Source organism: Podarcis muralis, chromosome 6 (genome assembly GCF_964188315.1).
Source record: "Podarcis muralis chromosome 6, rPodMur119.hap1.1, whole genome shotgun sequence".
Taxonomy (NCBI): domain Eukaryota; kingdom Metazoa; phylum Chordata; class Lepidosauria; order Squamata; family Lacertidae; genus Podarcis; species Podarcis muralis.
In genome coordinates, this window is record NC_135660.1 from 14757183 (window position 1) to 14782278 (window position 25096).

Sequence of the window (25096 nt, forward strand, 5' to 3'; positions counted from 1 at the left end):
CTGAGTTTTAGAATGCCTTCTTTTTATTGCAAAAGAAATAACAGCCCATTTATTGTTGCCCATTTCACAACTTAGAGGCACAATTTGCGTGCATGATGTATCGCTGTCATACAAGACAATAAATTTGAATGCGTGGTTCTGACTGCAATCACTCACAGAGTTAACAGGCACGGAAATGTTGCAAAAGTCCCTGTTCTTAAAAAAAGAAAAAACATTTAACGCAAAGGTGGCCATGCAGCTCAGTGTTGATCATTGAAGGTGAACCATTTGTTTTACCTGTGGGACACCGGGAACCCATCTCAGGGCCTAGTTGGGCCTTCCCTTGCTAGCAGCCAGAATTGATCTAGCCTATCTCAGATACAGGATCAAGCTCTTCTGACTAAGCTCTTCTGGTTAGAGTAACTAAGGACAGGGGGCTGGGCACAAAAGTGCCAAGATAAGCTTCAGGGTGGATTTGATTTAAATCACAATTTAAATCACTAGTCAGTAAGACTTGATTTAAATCATTTTTTTACAGAAAGACTCATTCTTGCTAGTATAATCTTAATATTTACAACGAGGTGAAGGTTTCATTTTTGGAATAATAAATTTTCAGAGTAATTTTTACAATTATATCAAAAATTACTGATTTGATTATACTGTTAGAAATTCATAAACAGATAATTATGAAATTATTGTGAGGTTTATTAATGTTTATATTTGAGCAACTTTTCTGCGGTACTTTATTGGAAGGAGAAAAATAATCATTTCCTTAATGACAATTTAAACATTTTATTTAACTAAAACAATAACATTATAGCATATGTATCCATGTTTGTTAACTGCTGTTAAAAAAACCATAGACTGAGTTTTAGCACACATGAAAAACTTAAAACAAATCCTTATTTCCTGATGAATAGCCTTTGGACTATAATGTAACTTAAATAGAAAACTATCTTTAGAAAGATTTTTCCTCCAAAAGCATTTTATTTTAAAAATCTGATTTTTATTTTTATTTTAATCACTGATTTTTATCCACCCTGATAATATTAGGTCTTATAATCTCCGAATGGAGAACTACATAACCCTTAGCCCAAGTGACCTTAGAAATTGGATTTTTGATCTGGATGCCAACCAAAACAGAGCATCCATCATTGGTGCCTGCTACTCTACTTGGTACCCCCAAATTAAGAGCCATCACTCAAGGCCTCCTTACCTTGAGACACTGACCTTCTCACAACTACGCAGGGCCTTTGTAGAACTAAGATTTCAACAGATGCCCTCGGCATATTTAGAGGGGAGATACCGGGGAATTGCCCATACGGATCGCAAATGTAGACATGGATGCAATCAGGTAAGAGGACCTCACACACTACCTGCTGATTTCCCCCCTGTATGCGACGCCCAGATGAAAATTTATACAGTGGTACCTCTGGTTACGTACTTAATTCATTCCGGAGGTCTGTTCTTAACCTGAAGCACTACTTTAGCTAATGGGGCCTCTCGCTGCCGCTGCGCCGCCAGAGCACGATTTCTGTTCTCATCCTGAAAGCAAAGTTCTTAACCTGAGGTACTATTTCTGGGTTAGTGGAGTCTGTAACCTGAAGCGTATGTAACCTGAAGCGTATGTAACCTGAGGTACCACTGTATTGCCAATTCTTAATTGGCTTCCAGGTCAATTCGCACAGGAAGTGACAGTGAAACTCCTAGCAGATGAACATCTGTATATTACACACCAGGTAGCCAAATTCGCACTGGCAGCCAAGAAGCTCCGTTCCAGCTATGTGAATGCACTTCAATCTCAAGTCTTAACGTTGTAAATTTCGTTTTTGTGTTGTAAACTGCTACAGGTTGCGTGTTATGATTTTAGACGAAAGTTTTATTTTATTCTCCGTCGTCCATTGTAAAGGCCTTTTGGCTATATGCAATAAAAATTGATTGATTGATTCCAGCTGTTGAACAGAGTAGACAGCCTGAGAAAAAGGCCACCCTAAACCTGGCAGTCACCTGCCCTCTGCTGCTCTGGGCGATTCTCCTGGATATACTGTTTAAGTTTTATATTTGCAGGGTTGGAAACTGAACTCACCCCTTTTTATGATGTGCCCGCAAAGACCTTATCAGCGGCTGCCCCATTCCAGCGTTCCTTATACAGAAAAACTGGTGCGGAGGAGATGAATTTTTGATGGCAAGGAAAAACAGATGCATCAGCTAGGAATTTCTCTGCTTTCGTAGCAGCGGCACATACGCATTTTTAAGTATCTCCTAGAGCATATGGCAAATTGTTTAGCGATAAATGATTATTCATAAGAAACGTTTTTATGTTTAATAATGTAAAGCTACTGCGATTCTGCTTGTATCACAAGCTTGCCACTTTAAGTTGGCTTGGTTCAGGAAAGACAGCCTATAAATATTTAAAATAAATGTGCTCTACCTGCAACTTTAAGGTTACATAGGAAATGATTATTTACCTATCGTTTCAGGTTGCACACATACGAACACACACATACAGTTAAACACGTGATGATGTGGTCTTGACTATGCTACCACTCAGTGAATTTGTAACTGGCTGACTGACCGAACCCAAAGGGTGCTCATCAATGGTTCCTCTTCATCCTGGAGAAGAGTGACTAGTGGGGTGCCACAGGGTTCTGTCTTGGGCCCGGTCTTATTCAACATCTTTATCAATGACTTGGATGATGGACTCAAGGGCATCCTGATCAAATCTGCAGATGACACCAAACTGGGAGGGGTGGCTAACACCCCAGAGGACTGGATCACACTTCAAAACGACCTTGACAGATTAGAGAACTGGGCCAAAACAAACAAGATGACCTTTAACAGGGAGAAATGTAAAGTATTGCACTTGGGCAAAAAAAATTAGAGGCACAAATACAAGATGGGGGACACCTGGCTTGAGAGCAGTACATGTGAAAAGGATCTAGGAGTCTTGGTTGACCACAAACTTGACATGAGCCAACAGTGTGACGCGGCAGCTAAAAAAGCCAATGCAATTCTGGGCCTCATCAATAGGAGTATAGCATCTAGATCAAGGGAAGTAATAGTGCCACTGTATTCTGCTCTGGTCAGACCTCACCTGGAGTACTGTGTCCAGTTCTGGGCACCACAGTTCAAGAAGGACACTGACAAACTGGAACGTGTCCAGAGGAGGGCAACCAAAATGGTCAAAGGCCTGGAAACGATGCCTTATGAGGAACGGCTAAGGGAGCTGGGCATGTTTAGCCTGGAGAAGAGGAGGTTAAGGGGTGATATGATAGCCATGTTCAAATATATAAAAGGATGTCATATAGAGGAGGGAGAAAGGTTGTTTTCTGCTGCTCCAGAGAAGCGGACACGGAGCAATGGATCCAAACTACAAGAAAGAAGATTCCACCTAAACATGAGGAAGAACTTCCTGACAGTAAGAGCTGTTCGACAGTGGAATTTGCTGCCAAGGCGTGTGGTGGAGTCTCCTTCTTTGGAGGTCTTTAAGCAGAGGCTTGACAACCATATGTCAGGAGTGCTCTGATGGTGTTTCCTGCTTGGCAGGGGGTTGGACTCGATGGCCCTTGTGGTCTATTCCAACTCTATGATTCTATTCTATGATTCTATGATGCTTTGCCCAGTTAAGAAATGGTGGTGAAATCCTGTGGGGTTTCTTTTGCTGTGGGTCCCTCCCCGACTTTAATAAAGAAAGTACAATGAACAACATTATTACACTTATAATTAACCAGCACCCCCCATATGTACCATTAGAAAACTACATAAACCACTAGACTTTTGTGAATGAAGCCGCAACATATTGAACGCTGACAAAACCAGATTTAACCATGAGCTCCTCTCCTGTTAAAATGATTTAACGCCCTAATGCAATAACAGTTCTGTTCCACTGCTCCACAAACATCTAATAGAATACCTATTAACACAGCATGGTTCAAGCCCCAGAAGGAACATCTGCTGCTATTTGCACAGTAAGCTAAATTGTCCCCAACAGGATTGCACAATACAGCATGGGATGGCATCATAATATCACCTTGGAACTAAATGCATTTTTTATATATCAAATTTCAACCCACTAAATGCATGTGCACAGCACACAAGTACAGAGACAAGATGACTAAAAGCAGCCGACCAGGAATCTTACAATCACATGCAATCCGCTCTCTCCAGCTTAAACTGGGCATCCACCCCCAAGCAGTGTTCTCTTCCAAATGGGACCGATATGTTTTATTCAGCCACAGTTTACAGTGCTTAGCACACACAAGAATGCTTGCACAACTTGTGACCCGCCAAGCTGAACCATGTATTGTCGCCTTCAAAGCCCCACCCCCACCCCACTCTCTTTGTTGTTGTTGTGTAGTCGTTTAGTCGTGTCCGACTCTTCGTGACCTGTTTTCCCCTGCCTCCCACAGTTTGGTCAAACTCACGCTGGTAGCTTTGAGAACACTGTCCAACCATCTGGTCCTCTGTCGTCCCCTTCTCCTTGTGCCCTCCATCTTTGGAAAAGACCCTGATGTTGGGAGTCTTCTCTTCTCATGAGGTGGCCAAAGTACTGGAGCCTCAGCTTCACGATCTGTCCTTCCAGTGAGCACTCAGGGCTGATTTCCTTCAGAATGGATAGGTTTGATCTTCTTGCAGTCCATGGGACTCTCAAGAGTCTCCTCCAGCACCATAATTCAAGAGCATCAATTCTTTGGCGACCAGCCTTCTTTACGGTCCAGCTCTCACTTCCATACATCACTACTGGGAAAACCATAGCTTTTACTATACGGACCTTTGTTGGCAAGGTGATGTCTCTGCTTTTTAAGATGCTGTCTAGGTTTGTCATTGCTTTTCTCCCAAGAAGCAGGCGTCTTTTAATTTCATGTCTGCTGTCAGCATCTGCAGTGATCATGGAGCCCCAGAAAGTAAAATCTCTCACTACCTCCATTTCTTCCCCTTCTGCTTGCCAGGAGGTGATGGGACCAGTGGCCATTATCTTAGTTTTTTTGATCACAGCATTTGCAGGCAGGAAGAATGCAAGTTATGTTTGGGTTTTTGCTGTCCTCTTTTTAAGGGCCTGCTGCTGGTGGCCCCAGGCTACTGCATTTGGCTCGGCAGGTCACAAGCATCCGCCATATCAACCTGTTGCACGATGATGTTTGCGCCAGGCATCCTTCTCTGGGGCAGGTGTTCCAAAGACAGGAGCCTATTAAAGAGAAGTCTCATTCTCTAGTCACTCCCTCCGGTTGGATGACCCTAAGGATCTCTTCCAATGCTACAATTCCATGATTCTATTAAATAACAATATCGGGGATGAACAACATACCGGGGATGAACAACTTAATGTCGGCTGAGATTCTTAACACAATATATACTCTGGTGCCGTTTGAGTCATTTTTCTAAGTGCCTCTCCTCCTGGGGATTCTTCACAGTTTTGAACTTTCTAGCATTTTAATAGGATTGTCTTTCTTAACAGCAAAGTGGATAGTGCATTGTTTTCATTAGCAGTAACCTAATCTGGAAGGAGACCGAGGCAAGCATTGCTGTGGTCATATCTGTCTTTTCCAAGAAGGGCTGCAGCCCAGTACTGCCTTGAGCTATTGCTTCTTCTTCTCCCTATTTTTTCCTCTTTCCTTTCTTTTCCTGAGCCAACACCCCGCCCCCTGCTTCTTCCTGCACATCAATATTGGTGTGCAAACGAGCACACAGACAAAATCAAATTCTTCTTCTTTTTTACAGTTTGCAGGGCTACGCATCTGATCGGAGGCATCACGAGCCAGGGTCTTCCCCCTCCCCGAGTGTCCATGACTTATAACGTTTTGCAGATTTCAGCAAGTGGGCGGGACAGAGGGGGTGAGTGGATTGGTAAACAGTTCTGCAGAATTTGCAGATTGCACAAGGAGCTGGGGACGAGGCTACGTGGGCGGAGAAGAAAAGCAGCCGGGTGGACAGTGCACTTCAGAAAGCGAATCCCCAAAGTTGCACGCTGCAGTCTGTGCGAAAACAAATGGGGCTTAACATTTTTGAGCAATAATAATAATAATAATAATAATAATAATAATAATAATAATAATTTATTTATACCCCGCCCAACTGGCCGGGCTTCCCCAGCCACTCTGGGTGGCTTCCAACAAAATATTAAAATACCGTAATGCATCAAACATTAAAAGCTTCCCTAAACAGGGCTGCCTTCAGGTGTCTTCTAAAAGTCTGGTAGTTGTTGTTCTCTTTGACATCTGGTGGGAGGGCTTTCCACAGAGCGGGCGCCACTACTGAGAAGGCCCTCTGCCTGGTTCCCTGTAACTTGGCTTCTCGCAGTGAGGGAACCGCCAGAAGGCCCTCGGCGCTGGACCTCAGTGTCCGGGTAGAACGATGGGGGTGGAGACACTCCTTCAGGTATACTGGACCGAGGCCGTTTAGGGCTTTAAAGGTCAGCACCAACACTTTGAATTGTGCTCAGAATTGGGAGCCAATGTAGGTCTTTCAAGACCGGTGTTATGTGGTCTCGGCGGCTGCTCCCAACCAGTCTAGCTGCCACATTCTGGATTAGTTGTAGTTTCCAGGTCACCTTCAAAGGTAGCCCCACATAGAGTGCATTGCAGTAGTCCAAGCGGGAGATAACCAGAGCATGCACCACTCTGGCGAGACAGTCTGCGGGCAGGGAGGGTCTCAGCCTGCGTACCAGGTGGAGCTGGTAGACAGCTGCCCTGGATACAGCAAGGGGGTATATGTCCCTGTTATTAGGAAAGGTGAGGGTGGCCTGCCTCGAGGCAGCACATTTTATGACACAGCAACATACCCCCATTTCCGTTTGGAAAAACAGGGGGACGCTTTCAATATCCCAACATTAGAGCATGCAAACACACAACTGCCCTTCACAGGAACTGACTTTGGTTGTAAAGGTTTTGTTTCTCCAGCTTCTACCACGATGTTTGCCACGCTGCACAGAAACTTAAAAGCGCAGGCTATTCTGTCATAAAGAGATTGCAATCGAGAACAGTTGTGGCATTCAGAAACACAAGCCCCTCCGGCCACATCCGGTCCACGAAGGTTTGGCCTGGCCTGGCTGGCGTTTATCAGGTAAAGCTCCTTTCCTTATCATGTTTTGTCTCTCCACCTCAGGAAACAGGCCATCTCTGCAGTTATTAGAACAGAAGCAAGGATATCACACAGGTGAAGTGGAGTGAGAGGGAGAGGAACCAGTCCAGGGAAAAGGAGAAAACAGTCCTCAGACAGTGCCCAAGAAATATTACAGTGGTACCTCGGGTTAAGAACTTAATTCGTTCTGGAGGTCCATTCTTAACCTGAAACTGTTCTTAACCTGAGACACCACTTTAGCTAATGGAGCCTCCCACTGCCGCCATGCCACCACCGCGCGATTTCTGTTCTCATCCTGAAGCAAAGTTCTTAACCTGAGGTACTATTTCTGGGTTAGCGGAGTCTGTAACCTGAAGCGTCTGTAACCTGAAGCGTCTGTAACCCAAGGTACCACTGTAAATGTTTCCAAAGAGGGTGCGTACACAATATATATTTAAAGAACCCACCTCCCCAAATAATCTGGGGAAACTGGTTTGGCAAGAGCACTGGGAGTTGTAGTTCCACGAGAGGCAAACTACAGTTCCCAGGACTCTCTTGTGGAGAGGTGCTTTAAATGTATGGTGTGTACGCAGCCCTGGCCAGCTGCTCTTGAAAGTTTCTTGAAGGGCCATAAACCCTCCCAGGTTTATTTCTGTGCAGAAGAGACCATCTGATGAAGTGAGCTTCAACCACAACAAATCTTTCAGGGGACTTTTAGATGCCACAAAACTCTGCAGACTTTTAAGGAACAACACAGCTGACTGAGGACCGGTCCACTGAGTGGATGTCTTCCTCAGAGGTAACTTCCTTTCCTAGAAGGAACTGCTCAAGATACAATGATGACACAACCCCTGCTGACCTTTGAGGTTTATTCTCTCAGTCGCTTGTAGCATTCAAATGGGAGAACCCTGCGTGACACCCCCCGTAACCTCATGCTTTTCATAGAATCCTAGAGTTGGAAGGGACCCAAGGGTCATCTAGTCCAACCCACTGCAATGCAGGAATCCTGGTTCTTTCGAGGAAGAGGAAAGCAAGCTGCAGGGAGCACAGATAAGGCCTGTTGCTGAATCTGCTCTGTATCATCTACCCCTGATTTAGTCCTGCAAATGCAGGTACCAACACCTTTACAAAGGTACACGGGAGTGAGAATTCTAATGCCGCGTTAGTCATGAAGCACTATGAAGTTTAAATTCCTCACAATAAACTGACAGATGGAGATCAGCAGTGTTACTACAGTAGTTTTAGGGCTGGATAGATGGCTTCTTATTATTGCTGTATTTTCTTGTACTGCGTTTTATCTAATACCTGGGAGACCCCATTCAATTATCGCCTTTAGTAGAAGTACGTTCTGTTTCTAGCAAAGACAGGGCCTTTGTGGTGGTGGCCCTCTGATCTTGGAATTCCCTCCCAAAGAAGGTACAACTGGTGCCAATGTCGCATACTTTTTGGCAACAGATGAAAACCTACCTATTGCCCAGGCATTTTTGTACATTCTATTAATTTCATTTGTTCCAGACAGCTCTTTTGCTTGTTTTTTAGATTCTAGTGTGTTTCTATCTTGCTATATCTTTATTAAGTTTATTTTCTGGTTTTTAATTTTTCGATATGCTAGGAGCAAATTCCCTTTTATTCACACTTTTGTACACATACAACAAATGCACCCTGGAACCCACTTTGAGAGGGTTTTTTACCCTTAACAAAGGCGCCTCCCAGAGATTTTGCAATTAAAAAAAAATAAGGTGGCTGTAACGGCCGATAGGATATTTACCGGTAAATGATTCTGAACCAATCAACTGCAAGTACAGTACAGTGGAACCTTGGTTTACAACCATAACCCATTCCGGAGGTCCGTTTGTAAACCAAAACAGGTTGTAACCCAAGGCGCACTTTCGCCAATGGGGCCTCCCAAAAAAAAAATTTGTTCGTAATCCCCCCCAAAATGGGTTGTAATCCAAAAAAAAGGTTGCAAACCGGGACACGCACTTCTGGGTTTGATGTGTTTGTAATCCAAAACGTATGCAAACCAAGATACATGCAAACCAAGGCACCACTGTACTGCAAAGCTGGAACCAGTTCTAATGCATATATATACCCAAGGCAGAGAAGGAACAGAAGGGTTGGTTATAGACCTTCTGTGTGCATTGGGCAACGATATTTTAATACAAGGCATGCTGCCCTGAGCCTACCGGACAGGATAGAAGACAAGTTTAAGAACAGTGAGGCTGCAATCCTATGCATGCTTACCTGGGAAGTAAGTCACTCTGAACACAGTGAGACTCCCTTAGAAATAGACATACTGTACAGTGGTACCTCGGGTTAAGAACATAATTCATTCTGAAGGTCCGTTCTTAACCTGAAACTGTTCTTAACCTGAAGCACCACTTTAGCTAATGGGGCCTCCTGGTGTAGCTGGAGCATGATTTCTGTTCTCATCCTGAAGCAAAGTTCTTAATCCGAGGTACTATTTCTGGGTTAGTGGAGTCTGTAACCTGAAGCGTATGTAACCTGAAGCGTATGTAACCTGAAGCGTATGTAACCCGAGGTACCACTGCATACAGAATTGTGCTAGTCTGCAGGCATAAATCTTAGACAAGAAACAGTTGGCAGTGGGTGAAACAAGCAATCATCCCACAGAGACCTCCTCCTTGTCATTTCACCTTCGCTCATGGCAGCATTTTAAAGGCAAGGAGCGCCTCTATATGCAACGCCTTTATTCCGTGATAACACCTTCCACGGCTACACAACTATAACATGCAAGAGCTTCCTTGGAAGAAGAAGAAGAAGAAGAAGTCTGGCTTTTAAAAACAAAGTATTTCCTAATCGTCTTGCCAGTGCATGACACCAGTTTGCAAGAACTCCCCTCCTGAACTCTACAGATGACTCAGTGGAAACTAGCATACGAAAATCTTGCCGTCATCTGACCCCCGGCATCGGAACAAACCTCTCACCTTTTTGCTAAGAGTCGCAAACTGTTGTCCCAACTATGATCAAACAGATGGGTTTTCCAACAGTCTGAATCCACTCTGAATGAAACTGTTTCACTCAGAAAAATCTCCTGAACTAACAGTGCAGGAGAACCCCTTTTTCGCCCCGAGGGCCACCTTCCAGGAAGCATATTCCAGCAATGGATGGGCAAGAGGCAAAAAGAAGGCGGAGCAGCAACGAATCTGAGTGTTACTTACAATCGTAGAATTGCAAAGTTGGAAGGGAGTCCGAAGGTCAACTAGTCCAACCCCCTGCAATGCAGGAATCTTTTGCCCAATGTGTAGCTTGAACCCATAACCCTGAGATGATACGTCTAGCCTAGTGTCTACAACCCTCTCTCCATCCATGCAACCTTGAGGCATTATCAAGAGTTCAAGGACACAGGGGGTCAGACTAGATGACCCTCGGGTCCCTCCCCACCCTACAATTCTGTGATTTCAGCCAGGCCAAAACACGCAGGGAAGACACGAAGCAAGGCGAGTGATTGGTGTGACATTCCTGCTCTATAGCTTTAAAACCACAGAATATAATCCACAGTGGGTCTGCTATTCCCAATCAGAACGTGGGGCGCTTTTCCTGAAACTCCTGCTCGTCTAAAGTGGAGGGTTCAAAGAAGCTTCCCCAATACAGGACTTTTCCTCCACTGCCCATATTCCCTCAAAATATGCAGCTGCAGGGGCCAAGGGTGTCTGCAGAGTACTGTAATTTAACAGCCCTATAATGGGGTTTAAGAGACATTCTTCCCAAAGCTGCTTGCAAAATGCACAATGAGTTACCATTTGAGCACGTCTACTTTGGGTGGTGCTGTGGGTTAAACCACAGAGCCTAGGACTTGCCGATCAGAAGGTCGGCGGTTCGAATCCCCGCGACGGGTATGAGCTCCCGTTGCTCAGTCCCTGTTCCTGCCAACCTAGCAGTTCGAAAGCGTGTCAAAGTGCAAGTAGATAAATAGGTACCACTCCGGTGGGAAGGTAAACGGCGTTTCTGTGCGCTGCTCTGGTTCGCCAGAAGCGGCTTAGTCATGCTGGCCACATGACCCGGAAGCTGTACGCCGGCTCCCTCGGCCAATAAAGCAAGATGAGTGCCGCAACCCCAGAGTCAGCCACGACTGGCTCTAATGGTCAGGGGTCCCTTTACCTTGTAAGACTACCAAAAGCCATCACAGGAACAACAGCCCACATCATGCCATTTCTGCAGCTCGGTTGACCATGAGCCATAGCAGCTGAAGGTCGGGCAGACTTAAGGTGTGTGCAACGTGTCTGTTCCATTAACTGCAGCTAAAGGTCACTGGTCCAAATCTCTCTAGGCCTTGATACCAACAGTACCTTTACCTGATCTAGAAATCTATTTTTATCTGCCTTGTTATACGATGAGCTTCTAGGTCTCTTCCCTTTTTCTCCCCCTGCCATTTTCCCATTCCACCTAAACACCAATCCCACAATGACGACTGCATAGTCTCACCACCAAACCATGGTTTACTGTTGCATTTTAATTCAGCAACCTTGGCATGTCACAGACCCTCGCTTTTTGTGCCCCCTAGAAGCGAGACTGATCTAATTCACAGTACCACTGAGGGCAACCGTCATTAAGGACTGTAAGGCACTTTTCCATTTGCGTAGTATTATATAGCTAGAAAGTAGTAAATGTCACTTCGCTGTGACGGTTAAAATGTGTGCACACAAGCACATATACCCCACCCCACCCCCGTTTCTTTGAGATCTGCAGCACTGCCAAAATCAAATTCTTGTCGGTTTTTGTCCAACAGCAGTTCCTAGGCAGTGGGAACGAGCCAGTAAAATCTGCCCAGCTTGCCAAGAAAACAACGGCTGCTATACTACAAACAGACTCAGGTAAACATTGGTTCTCTCCAACTCCTGAGGCCCAAAGGAGCTTATAGGACAGAGATCGCCAATATGACATCCGTGGGTGCTTGAGTGACCTTAAAAAGCCTTCCTTGTCCCCTCCCCACCGAAAACAGGCCTGAAAGAAGCATTCCACCGTTCTGGTGTATTCTAGATTTCTGCATAACTATGTTACCCTCATTTATGTCTCATTTCCATACACAACCCAGCCTGGTACAAGGAATTCCCTCAAAGTGGGACCAAGACCCACCTGCTGGGTCCTGAGAGCTCTAGAAGTCATTTGCAAGAACTGAAATTTGAGTGCTGACTAACTTTAAGAGGCTTTCAGAAACACAGAAATGCATCCAGTACCAGAAGAAATTAATAATAATAATAATAATAATAATAATAATAATAATAATAATAATATATACCCCACCCATCTGACTGGGTTGCCCCAGCCCCTCTGGGCAGCTTCCAATATAAACTACATAAATTGAAAAGTGGCATTCATTTTAAATTATCATGCAACATTTTCCAATTTATCTCATAATGCTGCTACTTGAACATTAGCCCATATGTCACAAGCGTAGTCCTATTAATCTAATACAGCAAAGACGCATCGATGCTTGTTGCGGCACCCTGCTGGGGCTTAGGCTTTAACGGACACAGTTTCAGACACCCTATTAGCAAAATCGCAGAACAAACACACTTGGAACAGCCGTTCTGATCTTTAAAAACCTCTGACACTACACAGGTGAGCAATTCATCCTTGCAAATCGTTGCCTTCAGTGCAATGTCCTTAGAGAACTCTGCTTCCCTGTGGAAGGCAGCAAACTGCCTGGTTCTTCCCACCGGACTTCACCGACTCCGTTTACACACACACTTTGTTTGCTCCGACTGCAATAAACTGTAGGCCCCACCAATTCCCATTAAACCTGCATTGCTGATACACACCCGGATCCTATATAAACCAATCACTTAAGCTTTACACCTCCTTGAAGCATTTTGCTGCCTGGAGCAGACATCCCACCAACTTTCTAGGACCAGCATTTAAAAGCCTTGAGCTGCGCCATTCAGACCCCGGTTTGCCAAGTAAACAATTTCAGCACTTGGGTGCTTCAGAGGATATTCTAGGACTGAGCACACCTTTCAACGCACCTTGGGCAGCCTCACACTGGTTCTGCATCAGAATGCGCCAATCTTCCCCTGCAAACTCCATTCTGTCTTTTGCAGGATCTTGTTCGCAAGACCAGCCAGGAACACCCCCCCCTTTCCCCAGAAAAGCTGGAAAGCCATTGCTATCAAAAACAAGCAACCCATTAAGAATATCTCCAGCACCGACCCCCCCCCCCTTTTAAGTGAACACAGCTTGCATGGAAGGAAATGCACCCCATGCCCAGGTATCTCTCATTCATTTAATGCACGTTTAATTCACAAGAAGTTCCTGGGAGGTGATGCCCAGCACAGAACTCACTGTTTACAGCAGAACTGACTTCCATATAAATGTGCTTTCAGCTGCTGCTTGAATGTTTTCTCCTGGGTGGTGTTACAAATTCAAGAACAAATGCACTTTCAAGCCATCTTTCTTTCTCGCTATCCGGTACTCTGAATAATTTACTGCTCTCGCAAATAAGACACATAGACAGCAGCTTCTTAAAAAGAAAAAGGGGGGAAAAGCCATCCACCAAATTCCGGGGAGTAAGAAAGAGAGAATGTTGAAAGACTTTATCTGTTTTCAAATAGAGGGACATTCCTGCCTGTAGATGGCCTGTTATCATTGTACATCTATCAGCTCCTATTTCCCCTTTGTTGTTTGAAAAGCTCCTCTCTTCCCACATACCTTTGGTCTCTAGGGGCAGATCGCACAGTGACACTAAACCTCAGCCATAAACAAGCAAGCTTTTGATACGCTAGACTCCTATTAGAAAGAATACTATATAGCTGGTACAACGTGAGAGAGAACTTGAAAAAATGAGTGCCAGGATTTCTGTCAAGGTTTTTCACAACCGTGCATTACTGCTGGGATGGAGATATCCAACACAGCTCATACACCATTTCTGCTCAGTTAGAGAGGAAATTCCAAGGTAAATTGTGGCTTTTATTCAGTAAGTTCTAGTCCCATACTAAAAGAACGGCAAAACTTTTGCAGGCTTTCGTATTTTGGACCCCCCCCCTTTACCTTCCCTACGAACCTGCCACTTAACTTAAAAATTATATCTAGTTTAGGCTTTTAACTTTCAAAATGACTTTGGCACACATTAAGAAAAATAAGCATTACACAATACTCGTTTTGCACAATTACAAACAACTGGGTAATGACAATATGGCAAGGCAAATGCTTACAGAGGGAAAGCATTAATCACGTAATAGGTACAATTAAACAACCCATTTGCTCCGTTAAATGTTTAGGTTTCTAATAAGATTTTAATGAGAACTCTCCCCAGCGAAGTCTCCTATCGATACCTTGATAGGCATTTCCTGGTGCAAGCGACGTCTTTTCAGATGTTACTTTCCACACAGATCACAGCACAACCACCAGTTTTACTGAAATAAATGGATTTCACATCCAAGTCATGAGTTTAGGGTCATGGATGCCAAGCTACAACCTACCAGAACAATGACTCATGAATTCCTATGAATTCTGAGTAGGAGTTGCAGTGTTCAGTTACTGCTGTCGTTCCTCAAACCTGGAACATTTCCCCCTTCTACTCCCTTCATCGGAACTTCCCTTCCAAATAACCACAACCCAGTATTCCTCATGGTGCAAAAAGTAATATATCAAAATCTTCAATATCCAAAAAATATGCCCTAAACTGAGAACATGCATTTTAACCACTTAATGTTAAAAACAACAACAACAAAAACACAGTTCACTTCAACTCTCAAAACTAGCAGGTATAGCCAGTGGGATTTCAGACTTTCTCCTTTCAGCATCAACTCATCTACAGAGACATCTCTGCATGTGGTAGAAGGCATGCATGTTCTCTGTGCACATAGTTCTCTGGCGAAGTCTGTTGAGCATCTCCAATCCCTTCCATCAGAGATGAGAAAGTTGTAGCTCTTAGGATCTCCCACCATCCTTCATCTGTGCTGGCCGTGCCGGCAGTGACTGAGAACCGAATTGTCCTTCTCATCCTTTCCTGTTTTTTGCAAATAGACACAGGACGTTATTGCTTAACTCGAGTGTCATAGCTGTGGCTTCCCTTATCAACTGGGAGACGGAAGCGGGCAAATTTCTCAATGAAAAATTGGGTAGAATACTACCTGAACGTTCTGCCTTGTATCTCTGGACCGACCAGGCCTAGCAACTTTTTTTAAAGGACTATACCCTGAGCATCCTGACTAGTTAATGGCACAAATGGGCTACTATGCCAGAATACATGCACGGCAGAGGAAACAAATCATTTTTAGGGGGGAGAGCACAGACCCTTCTTTAAATGAATGGTATAACTTATCTCTGGCAAACTGTGCTAGCTTGCAAAACAACTACAAGACGTAAAAGGTTCACTATGGCAACTGATTTTGCAGGGGGGAGGTGCTGTTTTTTTCACATTTATGAATCAGCAGAACAGAGGAGGAGGTGGCCTGCCACCCACTTATGGCAACCTCTGAAAAGGGCCACTGGATTAATGAAGGATAATGTCTTCAAAGAACAGGCGGGTTATTCATTACAGATGCCTCTTTGCATATAGCTTCCGCCATCTCTGCGTCATGTGATGCTATTTGTTTATTTGCTTACTTACTCTGACATTTATAAAATACTTGCTCAAAAATATCAACAAGCAGTGCACAAGTCCAACTATATGCATGACTGAAATACAAAAAAAACCACAATTAAAAATCAAATATGCACAAAAAGCATCATGCAAAACAAAGGTAAAGACTGAATTGTGTGTCCGCACAGGCTTGCTGAAACAAAGAAGTATTCAGCAGGCCTATAAAACAGTACAGTGAGGCAGGGAGTTCCAGAGATCATGTGCTGGCACACTAAAATATTGGCTTCATTAAGTAGATGGTAAAAATACACATTAGAAGAAACTGACCAATCCCAGCTAGATGGCAGCCCTACTACCAAACTCCTTTGCCCTCCTGTAAGATGTGCCAAGAGGAAACCCCAGTTCTAAAATACTAAGAGTAGAGTCTCAAAAAAGAGCAACTGTGTCCCTTGGGCACACCCACAAAACTACCGTATTTACTCGAATGTCATGCACACCTTTTTTGTCCAAAATATGTTGCGGAAATCAGGGTGTGATTCGATGGCGCGTTTACATTCACCACCGAATTCTTTCCTTTTTGGGGGTTCAAGGTTTTGAAAACCGAGTTGCGCATGAGATCTGATGGCGCATTACGTTCGAGTAAATACAATACTCCAAATTTCACCGAACGCCACCGCTCATCTGGCCTCCATAAAGCAGGACATTTATGCCTGCAGTTCAGCCTATAAACATTTCAGGTATGGGCTTGGAAAACTTTATAAAAGAAATGTCTCATCACTATCCCAGCAATGACCTCAGATCGGTGGATGAGCTCACCCATTTTAAAAATGGCAAGTGAATCAGTTTCCATGAGAGACCAGACATGAGCTATGTTCGAAGCGCAAGCTATGCAACCACACCAGTTATTGGGCTGATTATGCATAGAACTTCTGGATTGCTCTCTGTAGCTTTCTGCCAGGAGAGGACTGTGACCAAGAAGACGATGGCGCAGGCAGGAAGGAACATCAACAACACTGCCCAGAAAATACTGTCAGAAACCATCTTGTTCTCTTGGGAGAGGAAAGACTTCCATGATTCCACTATCTCCATCATAATTATTTAGCCAGAAAAAACTAGCAATGATAAGCAAGCAGATACTGTGCTAAAGCAATCCAAATTCAAGTTGAATTCTGTGATGCATGGATTCCTCTTCTGCTTTTAAAAACATAGGAAGTTGCCTCCTGCAGGTCTAGTCACTGATGCGTCAAGAACAAACCTCGGTTTACAGCTCATGGTTCGTCTGGATTGAGACAAACCACAGACTTGGATGACACGCTACGCCAAACCATGGTGTAGAGCATAGCAGTAGCAGCAAAGGTGATGCAAACAATCCACAATCTCCTCTCCAGGAGCCTGCCTACTTGAGCTGAGCCATGCAAACTGAGCCAGTGTATTTAAAGCAGGGGTCGGCAAGGTTTACCTCGCCTGGGCCAGTTCACTCCAGCGGAGATCCCTCCATGGGTCGGATCGCGCCCATCCGCGATTTCCAGCGTCTGCATCTGCGCAAATGCAATTTCTGGTGCCGCAGAAGCAAGTCCCCACTGTGACGGTTTAGCGCAGCGTGTGGGGACTTGCCAAGCAGGCGGCTCAGTTCAGGGGCGGCTCAGAGGCCAGTTAAATGACCCCTGTGGGTCGCTTGTGGCCCATGGGCCTTAGGTTGCCGACCCCTGATTTAAAGAATGGAAAGCTATTATGCCAAATATCTAATTGCCTCAGGAACACAAGAGTCACACAAGCTACAGGTGCACAAGACAGGCTCTTTTTTTGAAGCAGTCGTCCGATTCCCTTTTATAATCGTGCACTTTATAGCCCAAGACTGGGAAAGCCTGTTTTTAATTGCTAGGGGAGCTGTGGTGTAAAAATTAAATACACACTTAAAAGCAAATCAAACTAGGGTTCATTATCTTTAGCCATCAATTTCTAATCTGTGCATTGTCCATACGACAATGAGGAAAGGCTGGCTGTTATCTTCTGAAATTAACATGGCTTTCCCACAAACCAGAGTACTGAGAGGGGTTTTGAAATTTGCTGAGTGCAGCAAAACAGTTCTTATTGGCAGTAGCTCAGTGGCTGGACGTCGGCTGTGAATGCAGAAGATCCCGGCTTCAGCCTTCAGGTAGGGGTGGGAATGTCCCTTGGCTGAAATCCCGGTAGGCAACACTAAGATAGATGCACCCGTGGTCTTTCTTTAAAGCTTCATATGGTCAATAAATGGCAAAGTAATCCTTCCTTTAAACCAAAACATGAAGGGAAATTGAAACGGAATGCATTCAGTCAAGGAATGATGACCAAGGTATGGGGAAGAGGTAATTTCTACCCTAGGCACCACATTTTTAGGTGCCTGGATTTTTTCCCTAGCCTTTGATTACTACTTCATACGATATAAATACACACTCAAGCCTTGTTAACCTCTTTGGCCTTGTCTCTGCCCTGTATCATTTTGGCTACTTGTTTACACTGAACCACCCCCAGGAGAGAGAAAAGAAAGGAAGAGGATGAGACCCACAAACCCCATTTCACTTGGCCTTGTTATTAGCCACTTTGAGACTCCTTAGGGTAGTGATAAAGCGGGATATCTAATCCAAACTCTTCTTCTTCATCATCATCTCAGAAGCTATGTGCACGACAAGGGATGGTATGCCCTTGCGGCAAGTTAAAAAATGAATTCCCTAATGAATAATTGGAAAAGTTCCCTGAGCTTACAAGCTTTAGTGGAGTGAATTAGACAGCTTTTTTCTGCCCCGTGCAAAATAAATTAAGCAACAGCACCATTACAGGAATGATTCTGCGAAGCAGCCACCCACAAGTATTATGGGAGAATATTCTAACGATGACAAGATGCCACTTATTATTATTATTATTATTTTAATCAAAACACCTCCTGTCTGCCTCCCACAAATATGCTTCCTGGGGTCCACACAAGAGCTGACTAATCTGCAAGTTCCCACCCCTCAGCCCCAGAATCCACCTTTTTGGAAATAATAATAATAATCCACAGAACAGTCTTCTCCCTGCCAAAGAAAACGAACGTCCATTTCCTACCCTCAATTCTTCCTACAAAGAGGGAAATAGTCATTAGCACTGAATATTAGGCTAGAACCCTTCACCACATGCCAGTTTTCTACAGGAGGGTTGTGTCAAGGCCTAAAAGCAGGCATAGGTAAACTTGGCCCTCCAGATGTTTTGGCACTACAACTCCCATCATCCCTAGCTAACAGGACCAGTGGTCAGGGATGATGGGAGTTGTAGCCCCAAAACATCTGGAGGGCCGAGTCTGCCTATGCCTGCCTAAGAACATGGTTGGTAAACTAAGGCCCAGGGGACGGTCCAGGAATCAGTGTGTTTTTACATGAGTAGAATGTGCGCTTTTATTTAAAATGCATCTCTGGGTTATTTGTGGGGCATAGGAATTTGTTCATATTTTTTTTCAAAATATAGTCCGGCCCCCCCACAAGGCCTGAGGGACGGTGGACCGGCCCCCTGCTGAAAAAGTTTGCTGACCCCGCCTAAGAGGAAACGGGGTTGAAAGGGAGAACCTGGTAGAGAATCCGTGTTTCACAGGCCTCAGGCCTTCATATATCTGTAAAACAGGTTTTATTTATTTTTCATACGGAAGAACACTCAGTAATGCTGCTGCCCCCTCGCCCAGCAACAGTATGAAGACCAAAGCCATAAGAAAAAAGTCAGGCCACAAACATCCCACTAACATCAACAACTGGTCACAGCTAGACATTTAAATCAGTGTCATGTTATCACTCATAGGTTCCCTCAAAGAATCATGGGAACTGTAGTTGTCTAAGGGCACCGGGACTTAGCTCTGCAAGGAGCAAGCTACAGTTCCCAGGAGTATCTGGAGGAAGCTGTGACTGCTAAAGTGATATAAATGTGTTTTAAACAGGTGGTGCCCAGGATCATCTGAGAAAAAACTTTGCCTTTTTGGCTTCATTCTACTTCATCCTAGTGTAATTACACCAGATTCCCTCCATTTCCTGCTTCTTGTTGCAACTGCACTTCCCATACCCCTCTGAAATGAACGGAAGGCTTGAAAAAGATGCTCTGTCTGAAGAAACACGGTCCGTTTAGCAGCGATTTCCCCATTCCTCCTTGTTTTATCTCGCTGGGCATATATTGCTGTTATGCTTGGGAAATCTGAGGCAGGCAGATTATCTTATCCCCACAGTCACTCAGCAAAGTCAGGATCTGAATTCACTTCCAGGCCCAACTCTACAGATCTTTAAGCGAATCCCCTAGTGTGCAGATCTAACCAGTGAGGAACTGCAAAGCGCACTCAGCGGAGGCCTCTCCGGTAGGAAGGAAATCAGTGGTAAAAATTCCAAACATTCCAAGCTGCACCTAGAATTACCACTTCTGCATGAGAGATCAGTGCTGAGCAGACATGATACAAAGGAGATGGTTGGGGAACCTTTTTAGGATTGGCACAGCGCATACTTTGCATCCAGAAAGATTTGGGTTCAACGCCCCCCCAAAAAAACCTCCAACCTGCAACCCCAGAAAGATGTAGCAGTCAGCTGGCCTTCCAACTGACAGCCTGATCCCAGGTGAGTCACGACAGCACTGGCACTCCTATACAAAAATATACTGTAAAAAAAAACGAAAGAAATTGGTCCCCAAATGCATGTTTGGTTTGAAGGTGGGTCTTAGGTCTGAAAATGCCAAAGACTGCAAAGCTCAATGGTCTGACTCAATATAAGCCAGCCACACACTTCTGCAGCCAGAGTAATCAGTTCCAAACACCATTTCCCCCAGGTTTCAAACAGGGCCCCCCCCTCCACAATTTTTTTTTTGAGAAGCACATTCTTGACACTTGAGTCTTCTCTTCCTCCTCCTCCGCCCCCTCCTTTGCTACAGCCTTCCCCTTCCATCCCACAGACAAGATCTCAACTGTACAAACGCCAGAAGATAACTGCTGGCGGAAAAGAAAAGAAAAATGAGAGAGAAAAGGGGTGCAATTAAAAGATTCTGCCTTCAGAGAAAGCGCTCCCCCCCAACTCTTTGGCCTTGGTCCGAGCGAATTTCTCTTTGACGGAATGGCAAAGCACATCATCAGAGGGGCAAAAATAAATAAAAGTAAGAGCTAATTAAGTGAAACGTTTTAAAGGATGGGGAGGGAGGGAGAAGCAAGAGTTTTTGCTTCGCAAAGTTTTTCTTCTCCTCCTCCCTCCTTCTTCCAGCGTTCCATTTCCTGGTAATGTGCCATTTTGTTCGAAGGGGGTGGGTGGCGGTAGGAGAAGAGAGCGTCTGGCACGGGAAATCAAAAGTTTCCAGATATATTTTTTTTAATTTCCCCCCTCCTTTCTCCGCCCCCCCGCTCCGTTTGCCAGTGGCGTCAGCAAGGAAGGGAGGGGCCTGGTGGGAGGACGGGCTGGAGGAGAGACGTCTGCGTGTGTCTCGGTCTCTTTTCTCCAACGTGCCCCCTGGATCCAGACATTTTGGAAAGGCTTCGGCTCGCCTTCCCAAAGCGCAAAAATTAATAACAAACACCGGGGCGGGGGGGGGGGGGGACCGGGTAGCCTCTGGCTGCGTTGCAACGACAGGAAGGAGCAGCAGCAGCGCTGGCTGGTTTGCCTCTACCTGAAGGGTATCAAAACCTCCTCCCTCCAAAGGCATCATCCAGAAGGGGGCTGCTAGGCAGTGCGCGACGCTGGCGCGCAGCGGAGGAACCCCGGGCCAAACCTTCGCCTTTGCGCGGGCCGGATTCCATTCCCCCGTCTGGCCCTCCCCGCTTTGCTCACGCGCAACACAACCCCCCTCCCAGGTCGTTGGCAGGGAGGGGCACAGTTTGCATTCACGCACAAACATATAAGATCCCATATGGAGACAAGGAAAATCCCATTTTTACGCTTCCCAACGGGTGTTGGGTGTGTTGTTGATTTTTTATTTTTTGCATTGAAACCTGCGTTGCTTCGTTGCTTTTAAAAATATATATATTTTAAATAATGCGATCCTTTAAGTTTGATGTGGATTGAGGGCAAGCCGGGAGGCCGGAGATGGAAGCCCCTGTTTAAAGCACACGATAGGAAGTGCGCCCAAGCAAAAGGGCGGGCAGCCGGGCAGAAAGGCAGCGGCGAGGAGCCTGTCTGGATTGCTAGGTTATGATGGTGTGTCTGTCTCCCTCTCTCGCCTTCCCAGTAAAAAAAATAAAAATGCACACACACACACACACACACACGAAATCGTATTGCAGCTCCAGCACTCAGGCTGGCTCCCTTACAGATGGGCTCCGGCACCAGCAGCAAACCGTTTTCTTCCCTCCTCCATTCCACGCAACCAGACCCACAAAATATATATATATATATCAGGCGCCCGCGTCTCCGCCGCTAACCCTTTGCATCCAAGGCCTCGTTCCCAAGCCAAATTCCAGGAAATGGGCGGGGGGGGGGGGGAGAGCGAGAGAAGGAATGGACTTCTCCTGCCACTCTGAATTTGCAACGGCGAGGAAATCGGTGCCCAACCAAAAGCACCCGGAGAGAAACGCATTCTTTTTCCACCTCTCCAAAAACAGAGTCTACTTCGCATTCTCTTCTTCTGCTTCCCCCACCCCAGCAAACATTTATCCCCTAAAAAAAATAAAGAACTGAGCAAGCCTTGAGTCCCTCATTGCTCCTTCCAGAGAGTTTGCGTAGGCAAGGACCCGAAAGTACTGGAAAAAATAGTGGTGTAACTTAAACGAGGAGTAATTGGGCAATGAGGCGGCGAGGGAGAGAGGGGCGCACGGATCGGAGAGATCCTAAGGCGCCGCGAAAGGAGCGAACTGGAAAGAGAGAAAACCCAAAACTTTCCGGAGATCCCTCATTGCCCCTTCTCTCCGGGGAGCCCTTGCCCCCCCCCTTTACTCCCCACCGCCTTCCCGATCCCGACCCCGAAGGCAAGCCCAGGCTAGACGCATCCTTTTGAGCACACACACCGTTCACACTCGGGGAGTTTCCACTTCGGAAACAAAAGGAATCCGGATTGGGAAGAGGCGTGGGGGGGGGGGGCGTAGCAAAACCCACTCGGAGTAGTAAAAGGCAGAGAGGTGTTGGGGGGGCGGGGGAGAGAGAAGCTCCAGTATTTCCGAGTTATATTAAACTCGGCGTCTTTATTTTTTAAATTGCAATCAGAATACAAGCCCCGGAGCGAATCTTTTCTTTGCATTTGCAAACCGGGGCGGGAGGGGAGGGAAATCCGCCTCTCGCTTGGCATTTTCTAGCCGGGGGGGGGAATTGATACGGGGGTGTGTGGAAAGGAGAGAAAGACGCCTAATAAGAGCAGCCTTTTCGCTTACCTTGTGTTGGAAACGGGGGCTCGGGGGTGCTGTCTTGGAGAGAATGGCCCTGCTCGTTCTTCGGAAGAGGGAGGCGGGCGGGCAAGTCCGGTAAATCCCCGGGCTGTGTGGCTGGGCGGGCAGGCGAGCGAGCTGGAATAACTACCAGTAGGGTTTGGTGGGGGATTCCGCCATGTCAATGATGTCGGACCACATGGGGATTTGTGACCAGCCCACATACCATACAGTCTGGATTAGAAGCTACTGTGGGAAAGGAGAGGGGGAGGGAAAAAAAGAAATCAGCTGAGGAGGGAGGCGGGCGCAGAAAAACCAGAGCCTGGAGGAGGAAAAGAAGAGGGTGGGGAGGGAGAGGGGGGGGGAGAGGCACTTTGCAAATTTATTAACCGCCTTGCGTTAAAAAATAAAGCACGGAGGGTTTTTTTCCCCTCCAGCAAGACTGAGGAGTTAAAAAAAATTACAGTAAGATGATGATGCTAAGAGCAAGCGACTATACCCAGACTGCCATCTCCAACATACTTTGCTCAAGAGTAAACCCTACTGGGACACACTTTGCAGAGCCTTACTGAACTTGGGGAAGGGCGCTTGCTTCATAGGATGGGGTTGAAATGCTACTAACCCTTTCCCGGAGAGTCACCTCACCAGCACCGCTGGACTCGCTTGCTCTCGAGTAAGAGCGCACAGGTCCGAGCTGCGTGCCTGCGTGCCAATGCACTCTTTTTTTCCTTTTTTTTTTGAGGGGGGGGTTGCACTATTTCCCCCCTTTTTTGAGGGGGGGGTTTCTCAGTCTGTACAAGCGTGCATTGGATCAGACTGCGAAGAAGTGGAAGGAGGCTGAAGGGGGCGCCTCTGAACACACGCCCCCCCCCGCGCATTCTCCCAGGATGCGCTAATTCATTCCTCTCCCATTCATCCGCCACTCACCCCACACCCCGTTTGCGGTTTGTTACCCCGCAATAATCCCCCCCGAGGGCACATAAAACAAAATCAATTAATAACAGTTTAGTTATGCTGCGCCTTAACATTAATCTCACCCGCCCATCCATGCTGGAGACAGAACGAGGATACAGAATAATTGCCCCAACAACTGCAAGTTGAAAACCAAGTTGGTCATTTCTTCCAAAATAACACACGAGTTTTGTGCGTGTAACGCAGCAATCTTAGTTATGCCTGTTCATTCACTATGTTCAAAGAAACAGTTTATTCTCAACTGGAAGTATGGATTGGGTAGCATATTTTATTTTTTAAAAACCCATAAGTGGGTTTTTTTAACAATGCCATCCTATACACTCAGAAGTAAGTCCTACTGAGTTCAATGCGGCTTACTCCCGCATAAGTGGATACAGAATTCCTGCGTTTAAAAAAAAAAAACCATGACTCAGTATATATGGAATGTCTGCAATGCTCCCGTTACATAGTTTTTTCTTTGAAATTAAAAGAAACTGCAACATAGTGTGTTTGTTCTTAACCATACTCTTTTAAATAATAAATCAAAAAGCTGTCCTGAGAAGTCACCCCTCCTGCTCCCAGATGTGTGGGGGTGGGACTGGGACAGTTTCCTGGGAAAGGCACTCTGAACATGCTTAGGAGCAGCCCTCTTATCCCAGCGCATCCCAGCTGTGCCTTGGCATTCGGAACAGTGTCCAGGAGGCCTGTAACATCCACCAACAAAATAATATGAAGCAGCTGTTACATTGGTATGACACAATGGAAGTCTGTCCACACTCTCATCCCATGCAAACAACTGGGAGCCATATGAAAATGGGCATTTCAAAAGGTTTCGAAACCAGTTTGGCTGCCTTAGCCACCATGCAAAATACAAACACAGATTGGGGGTCTTTTTATTTTGTTTTAGAGTTGCCATTTCCACTGCTTGTGAGAAGCCAAATCCACACTGAATCCTTTCTGAAGGGCATGCGCACTTTGAGTGAGATGGATCTCATGAAGAAGGATACCAGAACCCACAGAAATTCATGCCATAGTAACGCAAAGGTTCACGCCATCTTGTATTTATTAGTACTGCAATATCCTTTGTTGGTTTTTTGCTGCGACCGACACACATGGCTGGGTGCCCCTCAGGCAAATTATATAATCACACAGATCTTTATTTTAAATTTGTTGCTTTTTAAATGAGTGTTGTGGAAGGTGTTCAGCACGTGAAAGTGAATGCAGGAATATTTTAACTCTGGCCTGAG

General features: G+C 45.5%; 1 protein-coding gene across 1 annotated transcript in view; it reads right to left on the minus strand.

The window, feature by feature from the left end:
- Positions 1–23141, minus strand: part of FNDC3B (fibronectin type III domain containing 3B) — a 263394-nt gene extending 240253 nt beyond the window's left edge. The window contains exon 1 of the mRNA XM_028731578.2: positions 22905–23141. The gene's annotated coding sequence lies outside the window, so the exon portion shown is untranslated. The remainder of the gene's footprint in view (positions 1–22904) is intronic.
- Positions 23142–25096: the final 1955 nt, after the last annotated feature.